The following is a 27,584-nucleotide window of genomic DNA, read 5'->3' as shown; positions in this document are numbered from 1 at the left end:
AGAAATTGGAGTTTCCAGATTTACCATGATGGTTTATGCACGTTTCTCAGTGAATCACACCAAACCCTTACTAAACATAAAAGAAGTATATAAACTTCATAGCAGAGGAATCTTGCAGAAAGCACCTGAACCAATGAACGTCAGGTGTAATGGGACAAATCATTACCAGGTAACTGAAGCACACAAGACACATTATCCCTACTGTGGTACTCTGGGCGAAAATACATAAGAAAACCATAATCTGAAACTATCATGAAAAAATGTCAGTTTTATGCAAATTTCAGTCCACATATACCTCCCATGTTCTCTGACTCTAATAGTGTAATTAAATAGTCTTTCTTATCAATATTGTATATTGAGATTTTATTTATTTATTTATTTATTTTGCGGTACGCTGGCCTCTCACTGTTGTGGCCTCTCCCGTTGCGGAGCACAGGCTCCGGACGCGCAGGCTCAGCGGCCATGGCTCACGGGCCCAGCCGCTCCGCGGCATGTGGGATCTTCCCCAACCGGGGCACGAACCCGTGTCCCCTGCATCGGCAGGCAGACTCTCAACCACTGCGCCACCAGGGAAGCCTGTATATTGAGATTTGAGAGCAAATCTCTCCTACTTTTTTTTTCCCCTACGACTTTGAGTTATCTGGACCATTAATGCCATCCCACTTAAAAGTGTGTTAAGGGCTTGCTAGGCAGGAACATCAGAAGTAGAAAATGAAACGTTTGCAGGTTCTCAATCCATGACATTTCAGGAGAAAAAGCAGACACGGCCTCTGACCCAGGACAGGACGTTTACCTGAGCTGCCATCCTCTCCTCTTCTTCCTCCTGCTCTGGGTTGTTTTCTCATCGGTATTATGTTGAGGAATCAGGTCAGCATCTTGAGAACATACCTTCTGTGGCGTCAGCACAGCTCCTTCACCTGTTCCCACCACGCCCACAGGCAAAAGGACCTTGAAACGCTGATATGCCAACCTTTTGAAAAAGAGAGATTCGGGAACAATGAGCTCCTTCATGGAGACCAAACTGTGCGGTTTCTCTTTCCTGTCTACGTGTGCTCTCCCCTACACACAGGCCCCAAAACTCTGCTACAGCAGAGCGTAAGTGGGCTACACGGCCCTACCCCTGCCAATCCTATGTAGAGCAGACACCGATGCCTCCGCAAAGGCAAAAGGACGAAAGACTGGAAGCAACGCCCACCAATGAACCCAGCAGCCCTTGCGCTTAAACAGGGCCTAAACTTAGAATCACCTGGAGTTAAAACAATGCAGATGCTCCCACGCAGATTGATAGACTCTGTGGGGAGGGCACAGGTGATGTTATTGCTAAATACTCATCATGTAATACTAGTGGGAAACTGCATGGGAGCCACGTAGCAAACATTTCTTCCAAAGATTTAAAGTGCTTACAAATTTGGGGGGAATCAGGGCCCCACTCTAGATTATGATTCTCCTGTGAGGCTCATGAAATGGCATCTTTAACAAGTTTGTTGTTGGTGCAGATGTTACTCCTCAGACCCGTATCCAGTAGCACTGAGCTAGAGCTATCAGGCAGAGCGCACCTGAGACCACTGAGTGGCGTGAAAGTTTGGGTTAAGAACTTCCAGAAGTGCAGGTTCCCTGGGCCTGATTCCTAGGGGCTGAGCCCCTCCTGGAATAGGTGTGGCCTTGCTGTTGCCTACGGGAGATGCTGCTGGGTTGGTGGAAATCACATGGTGGGTTTAGGGTTGTGTGAGGGGTGGCCCGTAGAAATCTACCCAAAGGTACCCTTAGTCCTCAGGTCCTTTAGCCCCCTCTCCTCTCAGGGCCCATTTGACCCACAGGACTACCTGAGAGCAGGGCATGACCACCTGTCCTCAGGTGAGCTGAGACTCCCTACCCCCAAAGATCCAGAGCACGAAGTTGTTTGCATCACAGATTTGTTTGAAAATAAACCAAAGGCAGCAACGGAGGGTGGATTAACATTTTGTGTTGGGAATGGACAGAAGCCTTTGAAAATGATGCCATGAATGCATATTTGACGATTCACAAAGGAAGTCGTGATCTATGTTAATAAAGCACATTATAACTGAATCAACAGATCAGAATTTTTGGTTTATTGTGTGCCAATGTGTGCATGTTATAAATTGTGATGCCAGAGTTTGTTCTCTCCCACCCATCCCCCTTACATATTTATACTTTCTCACATCTTTAAAGTGCATTGATTAAGGTAAAAATTAGAGAAAAGCATATCCCTCTTTTCAAATATTCATTGAGAATATTGGAGCTTTTAACTTATTTATTTAAAAATTTAAAATTTTTTATACAATTTTTAAAGGTTACTTTCCATTTACAGTTATTACAAAATATTGGCTATTTCCCCCGGGTTGTAAAATACATCTCTGAGCGTATCTTACACCCAATAGTTTGTACCTCCCACCTCAACACTGGTCACCACTAGTTTGTTCTCTGTATCTGTGAGTTTGTTTCTTCTTTGTTGTATTCACTCATTTGTTGTATTTTTCAGATTCCACATAAGTGATATCATACAGTATTTTCCTTTCTCTGTGACTTATTTCACCTAGCATAATGCCCTCCAAGTCCATCCATGTTGCTGCAAATCACATTTTTTCATGGTTGAGTAGTATTGTGTTGTACATATATACCACATCTTCTTTATCCATCTGTTGATGGACACTTAGGTTACAATCTTGGCAATTGTAAATAGTGCTGCTATGAATACTGGGGTGCATGTAACTTTTTGAAATAGTGTTTTTGGGTGTTTTTTTTGTATATACACCCAGGAATAGAATCGCTGGGTCACATGGTAGTTCTATTTTTAGTTTTTTGCATCTTTCAGTATATCCCAGTAAGTGTTTCATGCTCCACATACCAGTGTATTTGAACTTTTAAGTGATTTTTAAAAGAGGCTTTTTTTTTCCTTTGGCCATGCGGCTTGTGGTATATTAGTTCCCCAGCCAGGGATTGAACCCAGGTCACAGCAGTGAAAGCACCAAGTCCTAACCACTGGACCACCCGGGAACTCCCAAATAAATTAGACTTTAAAATAAGGACTGTTAAAAGAGACAAAGGAGGACACTACATAATGATCAAGGGATCAATCCAAGAAGATAAAACCATTGTTAAGTATTTATGCACCCAACATAGGAGCACCTAAATACATAAAGCAAATATTAACTGACATAAAGGGAGAAATTGACAGTAACACAATAAAAGTAGGGAACTTTAAAACCCCACTTATAACAATGGACATGTCATCCAGACAGAAAATCAATAAGGAAACACTGGCCTTAAATGACACATTAGACCAGATGGATATGTATAGTACATTCCATCCCAAAGCGACAGAATACACTTCCTTTTCAACTGCACATGGAACTTTCTCCAGGATAGATCACATGCGAGACCTCAAAACAAACCCCAGTAAATTTAAGAAAATTGAAGTCATATCAAGTATCTTTTCCAAACACAATGCTGTGAGACCAAATGCTGTGAGATTTTGATCACTGAAGAAATCAAACAGGAGATTAAAAAATACCTAGAAACAAATGAAAATGAAAACACAACAATCCAACTCCATGGGACACAGCAAAAGCAGTTCTAAAAGGGAAGTTTACAGTGACACAAGTTACCAGGAAACAAGAAAAATCTCAAATGTACCACCTACCCTTACACCCAAAGGAGTGAGAAAAGGAACAAAGCTCCAAGTTTGTAAAATAAAATTTAAAAAACCATAAAGATTAGAGCAGAAATAAATAAAATAGAGATTAAAAATCGATAGAAAAGATCAATGAAACTAAGAGCTGGTTCTTTGAAAAGATAAACAAAATTTAGCAAGACTCATCAAGAAAAAGAAAAGAGAGGACCCAAACTGGTAAGATCACATATGAAAAAGGGGATGGTACCGCTGACACCACAGAAACACCAATGAGCATGAGACTACCATGAACAATTATATGCTAATAAAATGGACAACCTAGAATGGAGAAATTCCTAGAAATGTACAATCTACCAAGACTGAATGAGGAAGAAATAGAAAATATAATCAAATTACCAGTAATGAAATTGAATCAGTTATTAAAAAACAAAAAGACCTTCCAACAAACGAAAGTCCAGGCAGATGGCTTCACAAGTGAATTCTACCAAACATTTAGAGAACAGTTAACATCTGTTCTCCAACTATTCAAAAAAATGGCAGAGGAAATTGCAGAGTCAGGAATTATAGGGTTGGGGGAAATGGGTGCAGGGTCATGAGGAAACTAAGGACACTAGATAACTGACGACTAGAACATTTGAGGGCATTAGACATACAGGACACGAGACATGGGCTGAAGTCACTGGAAGGAGAGGAGGATAAAGGGCAAGAGAGAAGGAGGGTATGAAGGATAAAAGGCTTGAGAGCAGTAGAAGGGGAGGAGGTTGGGCTGAGAGCTCTGGAGTCCGGGGGACAGAGGTTTCATGGGGATGGAGGTCTAAAATGCACAGGATGGACATGGGAGAGCAATAAAGAAGCCTAGAAGGGGAAGCATTCCTTATAGAGATATCTAAAGGTCACAGAGGCAGAGAGACTGAGGTCACAATGAGGAATAGAGGATGGTGGACTTGAGGGATGGAGGAGGGTGATGGTAGTTGCAGCAGGTGGATTAAGGGTCACTAACTTTTTCTCCTATTCACTAATTCCATGATTTGCATTCAAATCATAACCTAACTGTGAATAGTTTCTAGTTTGAGACCTTGAGGTAATAACCTTGCTTACATAAAATACTTGTGTTAATCCCTTCAAATGAATACACACTAAAGGATTAGAGAAAAAAAAATTGAGTGAACGATGACACAGTGTTTCTTCTCTCCTTTAGGGACACTGGATGCAAGGTGTGACCATGGAGGGCTCATATGGAAGCCACCAGAATGAAATGGATTCTGCCTAGCACCTGAATGGTCCTGGAAGTGGAATCTCCCCCTGGAAGCTGCAGATAAGAACCTATGCCTCATGAGACCCTGATTTTTGACCTTGTAAGACCCTGAACAGAAAGCCCAACCAAGACCACTGGATTTCTAACTTATGAACTGTAGAATGTTTTCTAAACTGCTAAGTGTGTGGTCATACGTTACGGCAGTGATAGAAAACTACTACACATAAGGACAAATTTAATTATAAAATAATAAACATTATAAAATATGAAATTATAAAATATTTAAAAATCAAGTAAAAATGCACATTAATTAACCACCCCCAGAAGCAATAAAATTTTATCTCTACGTAACATCATCAGTTCCAAATATATCCTCCTTCCTATGCAATTTCCATGTGTAAAAAACTACATTTGAATTTGTATAACATACATCCATACACACACAAACACTAAAATATTATGTACATGGTTCAATACTGACATACATATTGTCAAATCAAACTTTCTGTCAGTCAAACTGCTTTCCTTAACTAATGATATATGAAGGTGTTATTTTCTCACCAGTAGAAATGGATCTCCTGCATTCCCAAAAACACAGCATCATATTCCATGGTAATTATGAATAAAAAGGCTTTACTGAAACCCTCCTTAGTTATGCATTTACATAGACGCATCTGTTTTTGTCCTGCTATCACAGAATGTGGATCTCCGATTTCTACACATGTGGCTTACCTGGATAGTTCTGGGACATGAAACCGTTGCACCAACATGACTGTGCATTTCTACGTTAGGTGGACAATTGCTAAATTACCTTGCAAATGGATGAAAAGTATAATATCCCACCTACTGCGTTTCCAGTGTTAAAGTAATTAAACAAGGAGGCCATTAGGCTGAGGTGACTCTCATACTTTGGTAGCCTATTTAAGCAAACAAAACTTAATTCAGAGTCAAGGCACGTTAATCTGAGAAAATAAATTAAGAACAACCAGTCACACACTACCAGCAAGGCTTTCCCAAACCGAGGTGACTGGTTAAGATACAATCAATTATTATCCTTGCTTTGATGTGGTGTCTTCTTTAGAAAAACCCCTCTCTGAGTTCCTGCAGATAAAGTGCTCCTAACCACCTTTGATTTGAGGCTGCTGGAACTGAACAGAGGTCGGCTCAAATGAACTCTTGAAAATTGGAATGTGCATAAATTAACAATTTAACACACAGGGCCACACCTCATTTTGAACACTTTCCTCGTCTAGTCCCTAAACACCTCGCTCAGGTGCAGCGTGGCCTGAGGACTCAGGGTGAAGTCTCTCCCCGCTTCTCCCTGCCCCCACTCACTCACGCCAACAACACACCAGCACAGCTGTGCCCTCACTTGACCAGACTCCACCCTTGATAGTAACACCACACTGCCTGCACCGGCAGAGTCTCCCACCACGTGCTGAGCAGCGCACAGAGGACTTCCGGCACACACCCGCCCCTCCCAGGGCCAAAACTGCCAGTCACAGGCTCCTCCCTTCACCAGCCCGGGGCTCAAGATCGCCAGCCTTGAACTCCATTTTAATGGAGCCCACACACCTGAGTTCGCAGTTCAGGCAAGCTGGTACCACAATCTGTAGCACAGACCAGTTCTACCTCTGACCCGTGTTGTTACCCCTTGGGTTTTGACAGCCTTCCCTTTTCTGGTCTCTTCTTTAGCCCAAACCTTCACACAGGCACAGACAGGGAATGCAGGTGAAACTCATAAGGACTTGAATCTAGTACCTCTAACAATGCATATGGCCCAAGAGCAGGCTGGAATCAGGGACTGGCCACCCAGAATCACCCTGAGTAATACAAACGCATAAGGCGCCGGTCAGTCCCACCTCTAGAGCAGCCCATCCGATGCCACAGATTCCTGTTTCATACTTCAGGCTTAACATTGTGGGAACAGCTCTGCTGCTTCAGAATTCCCACCCAAAATATAGTCCCTCTTTCAAAATCAGACTTGCAGAGCATAATAGTGAATGTCAGTTCATTCTGTTTAAAATGACCACTTAGGGAATTCCCTGGCAGTGCAGTGGTTAGGACTCCGAGCTCTCACTGCCAGGGCCCAGGTTCAATCCCTGGTTGGGGAACTAAGATCCCACAAGCCATGCGGCCAAACCCTCCCCCCCAAAACAAAAATAAATACATAAATAAAATGTCCACTTAAGCAACCAAAAAAAAAAAGTCCTGCCATGGCTCTGCCCCATTCTTTGGTCATGCTTTTTAGAGCAGCTCAGAGACCAGAGTTCCTGAAAACTCTGCCACCTTTGTGAGTGGATCTGGCATTCACAATTTTTGAGACTCAGACTCAGATAAAGGAGAGCAAAAGACTTAAAATTTGGTGGGTAGATTTCATCTTTATCATCAGTGATAATGAACGAAAAGAGAAAAAGATCATCTCTACTCCCAGAAAGGCAAGCCCGACATCTAAATCCTCCTGGGAGAGATGAACATAGAATCCCCACTTCCCAGCAGATTACGACAGTCAACTCGCATAATGGGAGGATGTTAGCACAGTGTCTTGAACACAGCGCATCCCCACATACCTGTGAGCATATAATAGGTCCTCATGAAACATTCCTTTCATGAATGAATAAATGTTGTTTCCCCGTAACAGTCTTACTCAGACCCCACTGCTTTCTCTAGTCCCTGCTCAATTTGGAAGTGGTGAGCAGAGAATGTCATCTTTTCAGAAGTTGTGAGTGGTCTTCACTGGGAACAAGCCGTATTTGTGTTCAGATAGGGTGGCTGGGTATAAGGCACTCAGGTGCTTCCTTGATTTCTCTAGATTAACGCTGGGGGAAATGAGGTCTGGGAGAAGCAACTTCAGTGGTCGCTCAAAGTGCAAATTAATGACCTTCATCCCAGACTTGGAAAGTCATAACCTCTGAGTGTGGGCCCCAGTATCTGTTTTTAATGGGATCCGTAAGTGATTCGTATAGACGTGAAATTCCGATGAGCCATGTTCCCCAAAGTCATTTTCAGCCTGACTCCCCATTGGGATCATTTGTGTATTTTTTTAGAACTACCACCCACTGTGTCCTACCCCCCATAGCTTCTGTCAATTAGTCTTTGGCAGGGCCCAGGATCTTAATGAAGTGGCCCAGGTTAAACCGTGAGACTGGGTAAACACTGTGAGGCTCCCAGGTTCATTTCTGATGACCTAGTACAGGGTCTGGTCCATGGGGAAGCCTTCTCTACGTAGACTTGAATGGGGGACAGTCAGTCTATCTCATGTTCCCAGGGTTGTAGTGGAATGTGTACGTGTCTCTAGGAGACAAGTACCTCCAGAGACAAGGGAGGAGAAACTCACATAAACTCCATAAAAAAACCTTGTTATGTGCACAAATTTTCCCAGGTCCCCAAAAGCAATGGAATTTTTAGTCAGAACATGCAGACCCTCAGAGGCCATGGCTCTGATTGGCTCTCACTCTGACTGCCATGGAAGGTCACTGAAGAAAAAGGAAAACCCTTAGAGGATTTAGGAGCAGGATACGAGTGAAGCAGGATAAGTACCTCTGTGACAGCAAGAGACATACACCTGGGCTTCTCAAAATAATTTCCACTGAAGCAGAGCTTCCTCCTTCATCTTTGGACATCACCCCTATGCTCTCTGCTTTATTCATTCCCACCTACCTGGGTGTATGACTGTTGTCTCCTTTTCTTCACATCCCAGGGCTCTTTCCTTTGCTCAAAAAAGGTGACCAGGTTCAGCTTAGAGACAGCAAGACCTGTTTATTAAAAAAAGGAACATGACTCATCCCAGGAATTCTACACTTTCCAATACAGGACTGTGTTCAATAGAGAAGAGAGGACACTGTAAGTTAAAGAAAATTACTTCACCAAATGGTATTTCCTGACAGCCCCTTTAAAACACTTAGGAAGCATTTCTAATTTGCAGATCCTTAACTCTACTTTCAAGTACTACTCAATCAAAAATAAGGAATGGATAGCCAATTTTACGATGTGGGCAACAATATCTTGTTTCATTTTATAAACATCTAGAATGATCACTGATCTAGAGTGAAAGATGCAGATCAACTCAAGAAATGAGAATGACAGAAGAAACATCGTGAAGACTTTCTTTGCATCAACAAATCCCTATTTCCTTGAAATGATTTCATTTATCTGTGCTGATTATATTATAGCATTTAGGATACTTGAACATATACTATAGGACTCTTGTGTTCTTTTCCTGAAGATACAATAAGTAATAAATAAGAGAATTACTGTGAAATGACAGTGGAATAAAAAGGAAATTTACAGAACATTTACTACCAAAAGCCTGAACAAAAATGAGAGGCTTCATTTTCCAAAGCAATCTACAAGTAAAGGGAAATGAAGTAGACAGGGGGAGTATTCGCATGAAATGCAATGGTTTATACACATCTCTCAGTAAATCCCTCCAAGACCCTATTAATGATAATTGGAAAATTATTAGCTTTCCAGTTGAATCTGGCAGACAGCCCCTGAATCAAGTGAACAAAATTAACATCAGTTTTAATGGGACAAATTGCTATCAGCTGACCAATGCACATGGGCTTCATCATCATTGCGGGGATAGTTTTGCAAAAAAGCAAACGGAAAAACATGAATCATACGAACAGGGTTAAGCACGTTTAAAACCACATATAACTCTCATGTCCTGTACTCTTGTGTATTTTAAATAGTAAGTCTTTCCTTGAGGCAATTGGGAGCTCTCTTTTTCAGAACTTTGGGTTATTCGGGGCCATATAGCAATCAGCTTTATTGGTGCTTTTTCATTATCCTTGTCTGCATAGTCTGATGCTGCATCCAGACAGGACATATACATTACATGTTCTCCTTCTTCACTCATATCCCCGGACCCAACCTCATATTCAGCGGGCATCTTGTGTATCAACACATCCCCAAGTTGATAGGACAAAAAGGGAACATTTTCAGCATTTGCACATCAGTAATACGTGGTAGGAATTCTTTATGCTCTAAAGGGAGCCTGGATGGAGAAAAGGAGAGAAGGCGATAGGATGTAAGAGAGAAATATCCTAAAAATCTAACCTTGGCTATCATTAGGAAGAAAAGTATTGAAAACAAATTTGTTAGGCAGGACCACCAGAGGTAGAGAAGTAAATGTTTGCAAGTTCTAAATACATGGGATTTCAGCAAGAAAAGGGGACACAGCCGCTGACCTGGGTCACAGGTTTTACCTGAGAACCTGCCATTTCTTCCTCTTCCTCCTCCACTTCTAGGTTCCTTTCTCAGGCAATATTATGTAGATATATGGCACCTGTACATCTTTGAGGGCATCAGCACAGCGCCTTCACCTGCTACCTCCACTCTCAGAAGCAGAAGGCCCCTGAAATGCAGAAAGACCACGTTCCCCTCTCCCTTAATACGTGACAGATTCAGGAAGAAATGCGCTCCTACATGGAGGCCAAGGATATTCTCCTTCCCTGTTTGCATACGCCCTTCTGTCTCACAGTCAGCCACAAATGTTGCTACAGCAATGGCGTATGTGGGATGCACGGCCCTGACGCACCCACACAGACTCCATTACATTTCCTTGAACCACAGGCTGGACTCAACCCTCAGTATCTCTACTCAACACAGTTGAGAGTTCATATTTCAAAACCAACGACAAGCAAAGGGAAACTAAAAAGAAATGGCATTACCACATTAACTGAAGTGGATTATGCTCATCCTTCACTATTTCTAAGACCTTTATTAAAGATAAATGGAAAAAACATGAACTTCTCAGTGATGGAATCTCAAAGAAAGCACCTGAACCAGTAAAGGTCAGATGTTATAGGATACACGGATAGCAGATGAAGCCCAAAGGACACAATATCACTGCTTGGGCATTTTTGGCAAAAATAAGGAAATCATAACCTGAATCGATCATGAAAAATGTCAGTTTTATGCAAATTTCAATCCATATAAACCTCCATATGCTCTATTCCTAAAAGTTCATGTAAATAGCAAGCCTTTCTTAACAACATATAAATTGCCTCTCCTACTTTTTTTTTCAAAACTTTATGAGGGATTCAAGATTACTACGGTCATCCTGTTTATATGTGCAATTTCTCAATCCTGTTTCAAATAGAATATTGTATCCAGATGTAAAGTAATCACCACATTTTCACCTACTTCCCTAAAATCCCAACACCTAACTCCATCCCAGTGGGAATCTTGGATACCAATACTTTCCCTTGTTGATGTCTCACTAAGGGAATATTTTCAATACTTGAAAGTTATTAATTCATGGTGATAATTCTTCATGCTCTATAGGGAGACTGGATGCAGACAGAGGAGAAAAGGCTCTGGGACAGAAGAGAGTATTTTAAAGAGCTGATCGTGACTATCAGAATAAAAAACATAAGTAGTTGAAAACCACCTCACTAGGCAAGAAGTCAGTAGAGACTTAATGATTTGTATGTTCTCAATCCATGGCATTTCAGGAGGAAAAGAGGACGCAGCCTCTGACCCAGGACAGGACGTTTACCTGAGAAGCTGCCATTTTCTCCTCTTCTTCTGCCTGCTCTGGGTCATTTTCTCATCAATATTATGTTGAGGAATTAGGTCAGCACCTTGAGAATATGCCTTCTGTGGCATCAGCACAGCTCCTTCATCTGTTCCCACCATATCCACAGGCCAAACTTTCAAAGCCGACTTTGAAGTCCTGAAAAGGCCAGTCTCTCCTGTCCTTTGTCTAAGGAGAGAGTCAGGAACAAACAGCTCCTACATGGAGACCAGCTGTGAATTTGTTCTTTGTTGTCAACACATGTTGTCTCCTCATAAATGTCCCAAAATACTGCTAACACAGGGTGTGTGGGCTGCACTAACGTTCCCCTTCCAAACCCCTGTAGAGCAGACTGTTGCTTCTCCTTAGACTAAAGCCTTGCCTCAGCTCTCACAAGTGTACCCAGAAGACCATGTGCTTAACCCTGATCTCCCTTTGGAATCACCTGGAGCACTTAATTAAAGCAACACTGAAGCTCCCACAGGACCAATAGACAGATTCTCTGGGGAGCACACACGTGATGCTAGTTCTTAATACTGATCATGTGATCCTAATGGGAATTCAGTTATATATTGAATATATATAATCCCTATATATATATATATATATTTATATATTTATTTTTTATTCTTGGCTGCATTGGGTCTTTGTTGCTACACACGGGCTTTCTCTAGTTGTGGTGAGCAGGGGCCACTCTTCATTGCAGTGCACGGGCTTCTCACTGTGGTGGCTTCTCTTGTTGCGGAGCTCAGGCTCTAGGCGCACGGGCTTCAGTAGTTGTGGCTTGTGGGCTCAGTAGTTGTGGCTCGCAGGCTCTAGAGTGCAGGTTCAGTAGTTGTGGCGCACGGGCTTAGTTGCTCCACGGCATGTGGGATCTTCCCGGACCAGGGCTCAAACCAGTGTCCCCTGCATTGGCAGGCGAATTCTTAACCACTGCACCACCAGGGAAGCCCAATCCCTGTATATTTTGAATGGCCATCTCACATGCTGTTTCATTTCATGCAGCTTTTCCTACAATTCGGGGCGAGTTTATTTCTAGGAAAATGTATTATTTCAGATAGATAATTGCACAGTCAAAACTCCTCTCTAATCCCCAGATTATTTAAGAGACTTCTGCTTAACACTGCCTAGATTCTGAAGTTCCACTACAAGCATTAATAAAGTGATATTTACATAGGTATTTATATGTTAATCACACGATAATGCATTTACAGTTGTATTATGATTTATTGCTTCTTTTGGAGCATAAAATTGCCTTATATGCCACTCTCTTGTAAATGATGGCTTAATAATTATACTTAGGAATTACAGAGGAATGAATAAATTAAAAACTGACCAATGTGCAAATACAATCAATTTATATATATCTCACAAGATTAGGAAATTCTCTAATTATTATAAAAAAAAATAAAGGGAGTTCCCTGGTGGGCTAGTGGTTAGGATTTGGCACTTTCACTGCCACAGCCCAGATTCAACCCCTGGTCATCAGGGAACTAAGATCCCGCAAGCTGTGTGGCATGGCCAAAAAAAAAAAATAAGTCTGGATTCTCTGCAGTTATGAATCAAGAGAATGAAGGGGATTAGAGTCAAGAAACAGATAGTAATCAACGCAGCAGATTTCACCATCCCCCAGCTGGGATTATTAAAAGGAGCCAGAGAAATGTGAAATAGGGAAGAGAGGGTTGCAAAGACACAAAAGAGCTCATCAAGACTGGAATGCTTTGGGTGGCTCTAGATTCAGGGCAGGGAGGAATCTAAGGGAGATGTTAGTCCTCTGGACGTGTTGAACCTGCTGCCTGTGCCTATTCAAGATGAAAACCATAGAAACATGGATCAGATCATGAGCACCTAACGCAAAACATCAGGGAATAATAACAGTCCTACAGCCAATCAGATGGTGATTCTGTTATGAAATAAAGCATAAAAGAATCCCAAATCCTTTTTCTGGTAACAAACCTAGCATAGTTAACCACTACGATGTACTTACAAATCTAGTTAGCTGTGTTCTTCCAATAGCTTATGTATATATTTATCTGGTATCCTAACTTGTCATCATAGTTTAAGTTGGTGGTAATTTATTTTATTGAGTACTGATGAGTTTCCATTTAGGTATAAAGATTTATTTCATAGCCCAATATCAATTATGCAAAAGACTTAGAGATTAACTTAATGTAGATGCTCTCATTGCAATACTACAGAAACCTGCCACATGACCAAGTTGGACTTAGTGCATGCAAGACGGGCTTAATATGAGGGCTGTTACAGAAAGACTTCTTTGCTTCTGTGCCTGAACAAAATGTAATTCCACCTAACAGGAATTGTTGAATGTCACAGTGTGCCTTAAAGTAGTTGTTATGAATCACTAATATTAATAAAATTGTGTAGGGTAGAAAAATATCACTAATTTTACATCATATGCTTATCAATCTATTAATGCATGAGTGAAGTAAAACTATTAGCAATGAGGAGAGATTTGCCTTTTATTTTATTTTAACATACATGATAGTTACGCAAAAATGGAACCTCTCGTGTAAAGTCGGGTGCATTTTATTAAACTGGAGTCATATATTTTTGTTGATAGACTTTTTAAAACAGAGCAAATATCACAAGATACATTTGAGCCTGACTTCTGTTCTCTGAAAATCATTATTATATATTTATATTTCCTTAAGGCTTGACTCCTTTTCTTCAAGAGGGAAGACCATCTCATCAAAATGAACAGACCATTGACATTTGCAGTAGAAAAAATTCACTGTCTCCATTAAAGCACTTCATACACCCTGAGTTAGAGAACACATTTCTGTTCCAGCAACCACCATTTGGATACATCATTTCTGCACAGGACATAATGGTTTACGTACATTCATCTTACTCTTTATTATAAGCACGTGGTGTTACAGGCACATACCTGCAGTAATCCTGAAAATTTAGTCTCTGATTCCAGCAATTAATATGAACAATAGATTGGTTTCAATCTGTTGAAACCAATTAAAAGTATATTAAAGAGTACGTTAAAAAGTATATTAAAAGATTATATTAAAAGTCAGGTTGAAGTGTTACTTGGATTCAACACCAAGAATCCCCTGTGATTTACGGCGAGCGTCATTGCGAATTACACTTAACTACATTTGAAGCATAATGGATTGATGTAGGAACTATAATCTCAATCTCTCTTTGCTAGTTCAGCTCAAGCTTCAGAATTATTTCATCTTCCTGTGTGGTTTTGGCACTGGACCGGAATGAAATCCTGAAGAATCACTTTTTCTGACATGAGCACGTACCTAAATTCCTGATAAGCTTCCTTCCATGGACAGTCATCCTTTCAGACTGAAAGAAAAAATTGTCGCCGGACTCCTTTCTGTGCCAGAATGGTGGGCTCAGTGTGGTCAAGACAGCCAGTACTTATGGTGGAAGGAGGCAGTCATAAACCTAGGTGCGGTTTTGTGATTGTGGGACCTCATCTCCCTGCAGTACGGCAAGTATGCAATGAGAGAACAGTTCTGGGGAACGGAGGGTATTTGTGAAAAACTTTACCCTCGTCGTTAATTACCAAAAACTACAACCTACTAGTCTAGTTATTTCCAAGGAGATTACTGAAGAGTTTTGAGAGACTCCTTTTTTTTTTTTTTTTTACTTTATCCCAAAAGTAAAAGTCAGAGTCTCATGTGAAGGAAGCAGGAAATACTGAGTTGACTGTGGAAACCGGAAATACACAGGAGCCTGGAAGATCTTATAGAGGCAATAAATAAGGTTCAAATCAAAAGGTGGCACATCAAGGGGAAGGACAGCTAAACTGAAAGAGCTCCCAAATGGCCAAATGTAGATCAACTTGAACAACAAAATAAATGGTAATAAATGTACCGAATGGTAATATAAAATATTCAATAAATACACAGGATTCCATATCAATGTTAGAAAAATAACTATAGAAATGAATGGAGAAGAGAAATATATTCCTTACCTAAAAATGATGACTAATATACGGAGTTATTCCTCTTTTCTAATAGGGAAGCTCATTTTACTCCCCTCGCCCCAGCCCCACGTTGAGTATGAAAAACACTTAGTAATTTCCTGGCAAAGAAGAGAATATGGAAAAGAAAACCACAGTCACTTCACATTGGAGAAACTTGGCAAATACTTTACACAAGTGATTCACCACCTTAATGATAAATTAAGTCAATTATCAAATGATATGACATGATGAGCTATTCTGGAGAAAGGTTCCACATCTCACTTATTCTAATCATGAGGAAAACATATCACAATCTCAACTTTAGGGATATTCTAAGCAGGGCCTCATCAGTATTCCTCACACTTGCCAAGGTCATGAAAAACAAGGAAAGACTGAAAGAGTGTTAATACAGCAGAAGAGACAGAGAACATGTGACGACTATATGTACTGTAGTGTTCTGGACTGGGTCCTGGAAGAGAAGAATGACACAGGGTCAAAACTGGTGAGATCATACATGGAATCTATAAAAACGGTACTGGAGCTTCCCTGGTGGCACAGTGGTTAAGAATCCGCCTGCCAAGGCAGGGGAAGCGGGTTCGATCCCTGGTCTGGGAAGACCCCACATGCCGCGGAGCAACTAAGCCCGTGTGCCACAACTACCGAGCCTGAGAGCCACAACTATTGAGCCCACGTCCCACAACTGCTGAAGCCCGTGCGCCTAGAGCCCATGCTCCGCAACAAGAGAAGCCACCACAATAGGAAGCCCGTGCACCGCAACGAAGACCCAATGCAGACAAAAATAAATAAATAAATAAATAAATAAATTTATATATATTAAAAAAAACAGTACTGATCAACCTAGTGGCAGGGCAGGAATAAAGATGCAGACGTAGAGAACGGACTTGAGGACACAGGTGGGGGGGCGGGGCGGGAGAAGGGGAAGCTGGGACAAGTGAGAGAGTAGCACTGACATACATACACTACCAAATGTAAAATAGCTAGCTAGTGGGAAGCTGCTGCATAGCACAGGGAGATCAGCTCCGTGCTTTGTGACGACCTAGAGGGGTGGGATCGGGAGGGTGGGAGGAAGGCTCAAGACAGAGGGGATATGGGGATATATGTATACATATAGCTGATTCACTTTGTTAAACAGCAGAAACTAACACAACATTGTAAAGCAATTATACTCCAATAAAGATATAAAAAAAAACTGGTGAGATGCAAATAAAATCTGGAGTACAGTAATAGTAAAGCAACTAGTTTCCTAGTTTTCACAAATGCAGCATGGTAATATACAAGGGTAACTATAGAGAAAACGAAATGAAAACATATTTGAGACCTCTCTGTTATCTATGCAGCTTTTCTACAATTCTAAAACTATTTCAAAATAAAATATTTACTTAAAATTTTATAAAAGTTTATAATTTAATTACAAATAGTTATAGTAACTGATTACCTGTTTGAGTTTATTTATTTCCTTTTTTACTTTATCTGGAAGGCACTTGACCATTTTCTTGATTTTCAAAAATAATCAGACTCTTTATTAAACAAAATAGATTCATCTATTCTGCCTTCTATGTTGTTCCAAATTTAATGAAAAGCTCCTCTATAACTGTATTTTCCAGGGACTTCCCTGGTGGCGCAGTGGGTAAGACTCCATGCTCCCAATGCAGGGGGCCCAGGTTCAATCCCTGGTCAGGGAACTAGATCCTACATGCATGCCACAACCAAGAGTTTGCATGCCACAACTAAGGAGCCCACGAGCCGTAACTAAGACGCAGGCAACCAAATAAATAAATAAATATTAAAATAAAAGAAATGTATTTTCCAGTTCAGGAGTCCATCTTGAAACCTCTTTCTTGTCAACAAAGGGGATAACACAGGAAAATCTTCCTTCTACAAATTATAAAAGGCCATTTTCCCATACACCAAATCTCTAATGAATTGTGGCCTCCCATGTGCTGTTTTCTTGAAATTCAGCTGAAACATCTTGTGTTCTTTGTAGTGACCCTACCGCTTATTCTTCCACTGTTTACTGAAAAGATTTCAGTAAGTTAATCTATCTCAATAAGCATGATATTTCAAAGGTCCACCATTTATGACAGCAAGACACATAAACCTAGGCTTCTCAAAATAATTTCCATTGAAGCAAAGTTTCCTAAATAACATTTTAAAGCCTAGCTTCCTCCTTCATCTTTGGACATCATACCTGTGCTATCTGCTTTATTCATTCCCACCTACCTGGGTGTAGGAACTGATGTCTCCTTTCCTTCACATCCCAGGGCTCTTTCCTTTGCTCAAAAAAGGTGACCAGGTTCAGTTTAGAGACAGCAAGAACTGTTTATTAAAAAAAAAGGAACATGACTCATCTCAGGAATTCTACACTTTCCAATACAGGACTGTGTTCAGTAGAGAAGAGAGGACACTATAAGTTATAGAAAATTACTTCACCAAATAGCATTTCCTGACAGCCCCTTTAAAACACTTAGGAAGCATTTCTAATTTGCAGATCCTTAACTCTACTTCCAAGTACTACTCAATCAAAAATAAGGAATGGATAGCCGATTTTATGATGTGGGCAACAATATCTTGTTTCATTTTATAAATATCTAAAATGATCACTGATCTAGAGTGAAAGATGCAGATCAACTCAAGAAATGAGAACAAGATGAAACATCGTGAAGATTTTCTTTGCATCAACAAATCCCTATTTCCTTGAAATGATTTCATTTCTCATTTGCGCTGACTATATAATAGCTTTTTTTTTTTTTTTTCGGTACACGGGCCTCTCACTGTTGTGGCCTCTCCCATTGCAGAGCACAGGCTCCGGACGCGCAGGCTCAGTGGCCACGGCTCACGGGCTCAGCCGCTCCGCGGCATGTGGGATCTTCCTGGACCGGGGCACAAACCCATGTCCCCTGCATCGGCAGGCAGATTCTCAACCACTGTGCCACCAGGGAAGCCCTATAATAGCATTTTAGGATACTTGAACGTATACTGTAGGACTCGTTTTCTTTTCCTGAAGATACAGAAAGTAATAAAGAAGAGAAAACCTGTGACATGACTGTGGAATAAAATGGAAATTTACAGAACAGTTACTAACAAAAGCCTGTATCTCCACTGAACAAAGGTGAGAGTCATCCTGTTCCAAAGCAACCTAAAAGTAAAGGGAAATGAAGTAGATAGGGGGAGTTTCAGGTGAAATGTGATGGTTTATGCATATCTCTCAGTAAATCCCTGTAAGACCCTTATTAATGATAATTAGAAAATTGTTAGCTTTTCAGTTGAGGAATCTGGCAGACAGCCCCTAAACCAAGTGAACAAAATTAACATCAGCTATACTGGGACAAATTTCTATCAGCTGCCCCATGCATACAGGACTCATCATCATTGCCGTGATACTTTATAAAATAAAATGAATAAAATAAAATAGAATAAAATAAAAATCTAATCATGAGAAAAGTGTTAAGCAAATTTAAAGCCACATACAACTCTCATATTCTGTATTCTTGTGTATTTTAAATGGTAAGTCTTTCCTTGAGGTAATCGAGAGCTCTGTTTTTCAGAACTTTGGGTTGTTCTGAACCATAAAACCATCTGCTTTATTAGTGCATATTCATAATCTTTGGCTACAAAGACTGATGCTGCATCCAGACAGGACCTAGACATTACATATTCTCCATCTTCACTGATATCCCAGGACCCAACCCCATATTCAGTGGGAATCTTGTGTATAAAGACATCCCCACGTTGATTTGACAAAAAGGGAACACTTTCAACATTTGCACATCAGTAATTCATGGTAGGAATTCTTCATGCTGTAAAGGGAGCCTGGACAGAGAGAATGAAAGAAGGATCTGGGCTATAAGAGAGGAATATTCTAAAGATCTAACCTTGGCTATCATTAGGAAAATAAAGTAGCTGAAACACAAGTTTGTTAGGCAGGACCATCAGAGTTAGAGAAATAAATGTTTACAAGTTCTAAATACATGGGATTCCAGCAAAAAAAGGGGACACAGCCACTGACCGGGTCACAATATTTACCTGAGAACCTTCCTCTTCCTCCTCCATTTCTAGATTTTTCTCAGGCGATATTATGTAGAGAAATCACACCTGTACCTCTTTTTTTGTGTGTGTGGTACGCGGGCCTCTCACTGTTGTGGCCTCTCCCATTGCAGAGCACAGGCTCCAGACACGCAGGCTCAGTGGCCATGGCTCACGGGCCCAGCCACTCCGCTGTGGGATCCTTCCGGACCAGGGCACGAACCCGTGTCCCCTGTATCGGCAGGTGGACTCTCAACCACTGCGCCACCAGGGAAGCCCACCTGTACCTCTTTGAGGACATCAACACAGCCCCTTCATCTGCTATCCCCACTCTCAGAGGCAGGATGACCTTGAAATGCAGAAAAGGCCACACTCTCCTATCCTTTGTCACCTGAGAGATTCAGGAAAAAATGAGTTCCTACGTGGAGACCAAAACATGATTTTCTCCTGTCCTGTTTCCACAGTCAGCCACTAATTCTGCAGCAGCAATGGGGAACGTGGATTGCAGACACCTGACGCACCACACAGACTCTATTACCTTTCCTTGAACTGAAGGCTGACCTCAACTCTCACACCACAAAAATATCTGAGAGCCCTCTTGCATAACCTTGGTTTCACCCTGGAATTGCCTGGAACATGTAATTAAAACAGATTTATTTGTAATCTATATAAATTATGTTGTTCCCCTGAAACTATGTTGTACACCTGAATCAAATATAATATTGTAGGTCATGTACATTTCATATTCTTAAACATGTGCTCTCAGGCAGAATCTGTGAAGGAGGTCACAGGTAATAGTAGTAACTGAAACTCGCCACGTCATCTTTATTGTAAGTCTAGAGTGATAAGCACTTATGTAACTCTTGCCTCTCAAACTTCAATATGCATACAAAGCATTCTAGCACCCACGGAAGAAACTGTGATTCTGCAGGCTTGAAGTGGGGCCCGTGAATTGGCAGCTCTAACAAGCTTCTTCTTCGTGCCGGTGCTGCTCCCCAGACCCATTTTTAGTAGCACTAGAGGAAGCAGGCACACCACACCTCAGCCCCTTCCACCAACCACCTTATCCCAAGACAGCTACTGTTGGTTTCACTAAAAACCACCATCATGGTCTTAAAGGATCCCATGTTTGGCTGGCACTTTAAGGTTTACAGAAGGCTAATAAAGGCTATAACATCTGAAAAAGTCTCTATTTGGAAAACAACATGTATACAGTCATTAGTGCAATGACTACTGAGCATCTACTCTGTGTTTACAAGTAGTTTATGGTGCACTGTTTTGGAAACCTCACAGCTCTTATGGGAGTTCATCTTCATAATACCCTGGGAATTTGGCACGAGGAGGCTCATAATAACCGTGAGGGTGTAGATACTGGGACTCACCTTTTTGTCTCTTCTTCTGTTTCCCTATCATTGATTTTTTTAAAACTGTTTGCATACAATAGAAGCTACCTATAGGACTTCCCTGGTGGCGCAGTGGTTAAGAATCCACCTGGCAGTGCAGGGGGCACGGCTTTGAGCCCTGGTCCGGGAAGATCCCACATGCCGTGGAGCAACTAAGCCCGTGCGCCACAACTACTGAGGCTGTGCTTTACAGCCTGTGAGCCACGACTACTGAGCCCACATGCCACAACTACTGAAGCCCACGCGCCTAGAGTCCATGCTACACAACAGTGAGAAGCCCTCACACCACAACAAAGAGTAGTCCCCACTCGCCGCAACTAGAGAAAACCCCGTGCACAGCAACGAAGACCCAACGCAGTCAAAATAAATAAAATAAATAAATATTTTTTTAAAAAAAGAAGCTACCTATAGGTGGCTGGAGGAATACAGAAAGGAAGGGTGTCTTAGAAGTTCAGAAAGTTTTCATTGTTTTATGTACACTTTTATTTCCTTCCTAATATGGTAAAGTTTTAAGTTTATAAGTAAAAGCCAATCAGTTTTCCTAACTGGCTGTATTTTTATACTTCCATCAGCAATACATGGTAATTTTAACTCCTCCCCATTCTCAGATACATGTCTACGTATAGCTGATTCACTTTGCTTTACAGTAGAAACACAACATTGTAAAGCAACTATATTCCAATAAAAATTAAAAAAAAATTCCTCCCCGGTCTCAGTAAAACTTGATGTTACCAATTTTTGTTTTATTTTTGTATTTAATTTAGGCATCTAGAACTTTGACGCGCCGTCCTATTATTGTTTCCCTGGTGTCTAGCAGAAATAGATAAAAAATGTGATATAGAGGATGAATATTATTCAGCCTGGAAAAAAAAAGGATATGCTTCCATTTGAGACAACATGAATGAACCTGAAAGACATTATGCTAAGTGGAATAAGCCAACACAGAAAGGAAAATACCGTATTATCTCAATTATATGCGGAATTATACTGAAGACCAACTCATAAAACAGCAGAAGCTTGACTGTCTGGAACTTGCTATGGGGGAGACAGGAGATGCTGCTCAAATGGTACCAAAATTCAGTTATGCAGGATGAATGAATTCTGGAAATCTAAGTACAGCCTGGTGAAACAATTATAGGGTATATTATACTTGAGATTTGCTAGAGTGTATTCAAGTGTTCTCACCAGCAAAAAATGGAAGTAAGTGAGATGACAGGTATGTTAATTAGCTTGAATGTGGTAATCATTTCACAACATACATGTTTATTTACATTTTTGAACTTGTACAAATACTGGATCTGCAGAAATGGAAAGCAGGGTGGCAGATGGCATGGCTTATGAAGTGCAGGATTTAATGAGAAATTAAGACTCCAAGCAGAAATTAACACAACATTGTAAATCAACTGCACTTCTATTAAAAAAAAAAAAAGACTCGGGGACTTCCCTGGAGGTCCAGCGGGTAAGACTCTGTGCTCCCAGTGCAGGTGGCCCGGGTTTGATCCCCGCTCGGGGAACTAGATCTCACACGCATGCTGCAACTAAGAGTCCACATGTCGCAACTATGAACCCACATGCCGCAACTAAGACCCAGCACAGCCAAAATTAAAAAAAAAAAAAAGAAGACTCCAAAACATAGAGGTCTTTGCTCCCGCACATCTGCTTTTGGGTTTCAGCAAAATGTGACCATCTGCCGCTGAGGTGTGGGAGGAGCAGCCAGCCCAACACTGATCTCCTGTAACCTGTGCAGGGAGGGGAGGGCCCAGGGTAGGACAGACCTGGACACAGCCTCCTGAGGGCGTAGATCTGGGCGGGGCTGGGGAAGGAGCCCCCTGTGTGCACTGCTCTCCCTGTCTCTGGGGCATTTCCCCTCACTGTCTTTCCTAAACCTGCCCAACACAGACTTAACCTTCAGAGTTCATATTCTTTTAACCCATTTAGTCCCTTCCCTGCCTGTTTTAAAAAATAAGATAAAAAGCACTTTAACAGAAACACAATTTTCTGGGACAATTATACTAGAAGCTATTTTATTCTTAACAAGTTCAAAGAAATGCAAGTCATCATCATCATCATCAACAATAACATCATCACCTCTCCTGTCAGGTGACGGCCCCTTCAAGGGGTGACATCAGGACTCACACACAACAGAGGAAGGGAACTGGCCCAAATGAAGCCAAAGTCCCCTACAAAGCACTCCTTTGGGTACCAGCCACACAATCCTGAATTCAAACATTTAACCATTTGTAATATCCTTTGGGTCAGGCTCTGTGAAAGAGTCCAGGTAACATCAGCCATTCACAAATATCTCCTCACATGTGGGCCTGTGCTACAGAACGTGTATCTTCTTAGAGTGGCCATGCGATAGAATTCTGACCAATGATATGGAAAGAGAAGATCAGGGGAGCATTATGTCTCCCAAGTCGAAAAGGAGTGGCTTCAAATCAAAACCTCTATTACGTCCTATGAGATTCACACATGCTCCTTCTTGCTGCATGGAACATGGTTCGATGCTTGATAGTTGGGCAACCACACTGGAATTATGAGAGAACAAAAATGCACACAATGCCTGCATGTAGACAATGCCAGAGAGAAGTGAAAAGTGAAAAGGCACCTTATAAGTTTTCACAGCCATTTTATCAGCTATGAGCACCTACCTATTCCCTGTGTACATAGCACCAAATGTACATCTTCTTTCTTATACATATGCATTAGTCCATTCTTGGTATAGCTGAAAACAAACTACCAGCTACAGAAAATGACACATTATTATATTTCATTTATACCAACGTTAAACGTGAGCATAACCTGCTACCCAACTCCACTGTATCGATTACCACAACTGAAAAAAATCCTCCTTCCACTCCAGTCAAGATAAGTACAAAGACAACGTGGGTTGTGAAAAACTTGGGAACTTCTAGTCTAGAAACTAAATAAACTGTTTAAAAAAGAAAGGCTCGGGCTTCCCTGGTGGTGCAGTGGTTGAGAGTCCGCCTGCCAATGCAGGGGACGCGGGTTCGTGCCCCGGTCCGGGAAAATCCCACATGCCGCGGAGTGGCTGGGCCCGTGAGCCATGGCCGCTGAGCCTGCGCGCCCGGAGCCTGTGCTCCGCAACGGGAGAGGCCACAACAGTGAGAGGCCCGCGTACTGCAAAAAAAAAAAAAAAAAAGAAAAAAAAAGAAAGGCTCACTGCCTCTGACTGGTGAATTTCTCACACAACTAAGTGACGCCTCATGCAGAACCCAGAACTCTTTTTATTTATTTATTTCTGGCTGTGTTGGGTCTTCGTTGCTGTGTGTGGCTTTTCTCTAGTTGCAGCGAGCGGGTCGCGGTGCGTGGGCTTCTCATTGCGGTGTCTTCTCTTGTTGCAGAGCACGGGCTATAGGCGTGTGGGCTTCAGTAGTTGTGGCACGTGGTCTCAGTAGTTGTGGCTCGCGGGCTCTAGAGCGCAGGCTCAGTAGTTGTGGCGCATGGGCTTAGCTGCTCTGCGGTATGTGGGATCGTCCAGGACCAGGGCTCGAACCTGTGTCCCCTGCATTGGTAGGTGGATTCTTAACCACTGCGCCAGCAGGGAAGTCCCCAGAACCCAGAACTCTTGACAAGACTATCACTCTGTTAAGAGAAAGGTCCCTGCCACGTGTGGGCGGAAGGTCACTTATTTAAAGTGGACATAATTTATGTTGCAGTTATGTTCCTGGCACCTCGTTTTCTGTGAAGCACAGCACACGCCTTGCTGACCTGCCTATTACAGTGTCTGGAAGGCTTCCTCATCTCCAACATCTAGGTTGCCGTGTGACATTTTAAAGCTGTATTCACAAAGTTTGTTTCATTCAACACCCCCTCTCCATCAAACTGCCACCAATCTAAGCCTGGGAAAACGTAATAATCTCTGTATACCAACAGCATCTAGTCTTCAGTCTTTCTGCCTAGAAATTTGTTTAAATCACAAGGACAGAATCTGATTTCCCAGATTCTCAGAAACCCAGCACATTTGCCAAGTCTCCATCTCCATCATTTGTACATCAGAACACACCATCACTAGGTGCCTAAGACCTTGGAGTGACTAAAGGGAGCTTCCTTGCAGTTTCCTCCCTCCATTTCCAAAGAACTCTCCATAGTTACTTTCAACAAGTCTTACGCGTCCCTCTAAGAAAAACACCATCATCCTATCTTATCAGTCTTCACACATCTCCTAGCGCTAACTGCCTGAGTTAAGACTCTGGTCCATTGAAGCTGCTCCACTCTTACCACAATTAAGTGATCACAGTGTTGCACGTGAACCTTAATTCATCACTTAAATTTCTCATTGTTTTAGAAAAATATTGAAAGCACACATCAGAAACTACCAGGGCCTGCGTGGATGACTGGGGGTGAGGAGAGCAGTGAGAACTCTGTGTCCTTAACAAAAGGCAAAGAAGGACAATGACTGACATTCATATGTAGCAAGAATGACAATGAGGTTACACAGAAGAACTGGAAATAATTAGGAAGTGAAACAAGTCGATTTTTCTCCTAAATTCAGTGTCAGTTGTGCAACCAGAGAACAGCTATCCTCTCTCCACTTGCAGAGTTTATGCAATTCTACATTTAATACATTTTCTGTCTCTTACCTCATGCTGCAGCATTACTCAACTGGAATATCTTTCTCCTAATTATACCGTATCTACTATACACCCATCACCGTCATGTGTGTTTGTTCACTCCATGTAAATGCCTAAACAACCTCATGACTTAGGAATTCTGCAGGTTTTCACCTGGTCAAATTGTCACAGTAAAGTGGACAACTTTGATAATGTCACTTATAAGAATTGGAAGAAACAATAACTGAAGAAAAGTTGTCTTACCGTTCCTCTCTAATTAAGAAGAAAAAGGGACTTCCCCGGTGGTCCAGTGGCTAAGACTCTGCGCTCTCAACGCAGGGGGCCCAGGTTCGATCCCTGGTCAGGGAACTAGATCCCGCATGCCTCAACAAAAGATCCTGCATGCCGCAACTGAGACCCAGTGCAGCCAAATAACTAAATAAATAATAAAAGAAATATTTTAAAAAAGAAGAAGAAAGGAATCACAAAGAATCCCAAACAGGTCAGACAGAAAGTGAGAAATGTCCACTGCAAAAATTAAATCTCTCTTCCACCCCAGTGATCCTCTCTCGAGGCAATCAATATGAAGCATCTAAGTATCTTTCCAGTTTTCTCTGCCAAAGACAAATATTTATTTATTCAAGTGGGAGCTTTCTCAACATACCATGGAATTTATTTCCTAACCACCCTAGTAGGTCCCGTAGTTTCTGGAAGCTACTATTGCATCTATAACTTTCTTGGACATGTGTCTTTGCACTTATTTGTAACAAATCTTCCAAAGTGGAACAGCTGTGTCACATGATATGTGCATCTTTACCTTCAGGAAATGTTGCCAAAGAGCCTTCCAGAGACTTCGTTGTGACACTCCCATAAAAAGATGGGAAGATGCCTTAAAAACAAAAATGAAAACCCTGTTCACTACTAAACTTTTAATCTTGGCCAATCTGATGGGTGAAAAAATGAAATCTCATAGCTGTTGCAATTTGGCTTCATGATCACCCTCATTACTACTCAGATGGAAGACCTTTTCATATATTATGATACTTTGAAGTACCTAGTACTATTCTTAGTCCATTTAACTTTGGGAATGTTGGTCATTTTTTAAATAGATCTACAAGAGCTCTTTTTATACTACAGGATAGCTTTTGCTTATTAGGTGTATTGGAAGTACTTTTCACAGCACCATTACCTTCTGACTCTGTAGGCATTGCCACACGTATATTTTAACTTCTATGAAGTCAATTTTATTTACCTTTTTCTTTCTGTTCCTAGGTTTCCTGTTTCCTGTGAAACACCTTCACTCTAAGATAATTTTTCATATTGCCTTCGTCTCCTTCTTCAATGTCACTCCAAGAAAGAAGCAGCTGGAAGCCCGGAGGGTCTGAGTTTGTCTCTCTGCAGCTTTTCAGAGCAGCCTTCCTTGCCTTTGGAGATGCTTCTCAAACAAGAGTGGAGTCTGCAGAACACAGCCTGCCAGGAGGTCACAGGGGCTTGGAGTCGGGGGAGTCACAAGCGTGGAATCATTTGGGGAATCCGGGTGACGGTTATATGGGAAATCTTCTTACTATGCTGACTAGATTTCTGTGCATCTGAAATTATGCTGAAATAAAGATTTTTTAGAGGGATAAAACAGGGAGCAGCGCAGGGCCACACAGCCACAAGTTGGGGTGAGAGGGTGGAGGCCCTGCATACCCTCCAGATGAAAGACAAGGGTTTGGAGGTGGTTGGCCAAGGCAAGATTTCACCCACTCACTGCTGGATGTGCCCACAAGCCCTTCAGCTTCTTTCCTGCATTCTCTGGGCGAGACTCCAGCCCTGATGTCTGGGGCTTCCTCGGAGTCCGTCCTCCGGGGAGGAAACGAGCCCTAAATATGCGGTCCTGGGTTAGTCGTGATCCTGCCCTGGCTGCCATGGGTGGGTTTTGGGAAAGGGGCATTGATTACGAATAATAAAACCTTGGAACCTTACATGTCAGACCTAGGAACCAGGAGCCAAGATGAGCCAATTTAAAAGGGAAAGAAAATGGAGACTGACACCCGTTTGTCTCATATGTGACCCCAAAATAGGGCCAGGCCCCGTGACCTCACCTGCGTGTGTCTAGCCATTCCAGCTACCGTCAAGATCAACTCTAGAAGAGCTGGACTAACCTTGACTAACTTTCTAGTTTTCTTTGTTTTTTTC

General features: G+C 41.7%; 1 long non-coding RNA gene and 1 other non-coding gene across 2 annotated transcripts; one reads left to right on the top strand and one right to left on the bottom strand.

Moving 5' to 3' along the window:
• Positions 1-756: 756 nt before the first annotated feature.
• Positions 757-25,810, bottom strand: LOC132527150 (uncharacterized). Its single transcript, XR_009542879.1, has 3 exons — positions 25,668-25,810; positions 8,568-8,662; positions 757-970 (listed from the first exon to the last, which is right to left on the bottom strand). It is a non-coding gene; the product is annotated as an uncharacterized LOC132527150 (long non-coding RNA).
• On the top strand, positions 25,700-25,772 carry TRNAE-CUC (transfer RNA glutamic acid (anticodon CUC)). Its single transcript has one exon. It is a non-coding gene; the product is annotated as a tRNA-Glu (tRNA).
• Positions 25,811-27,584: the final 1,774 nt, after the last annotated feature.

This window comes from Lagenorhynchus albirostris, chromosome 10 (genome assembly GCF_949774975.1).
Source record: "Lagenorhynchus albirostris chromosome 10, mLagAlb1.1, whole genome shotgun sequence".
Lineage (NCBI taxonomy): Eukaryota > Metazoa > Chordata > Mammalia > Artiodactyla > Delphinidae > Lagenorhynchus > Lagenorhynchus albirostris.
The sequence above is the reverse complement of the archived record's forward strand: the minus strand, read 5'-3'. Positions and strand labels throughout refer to the sequence as shown.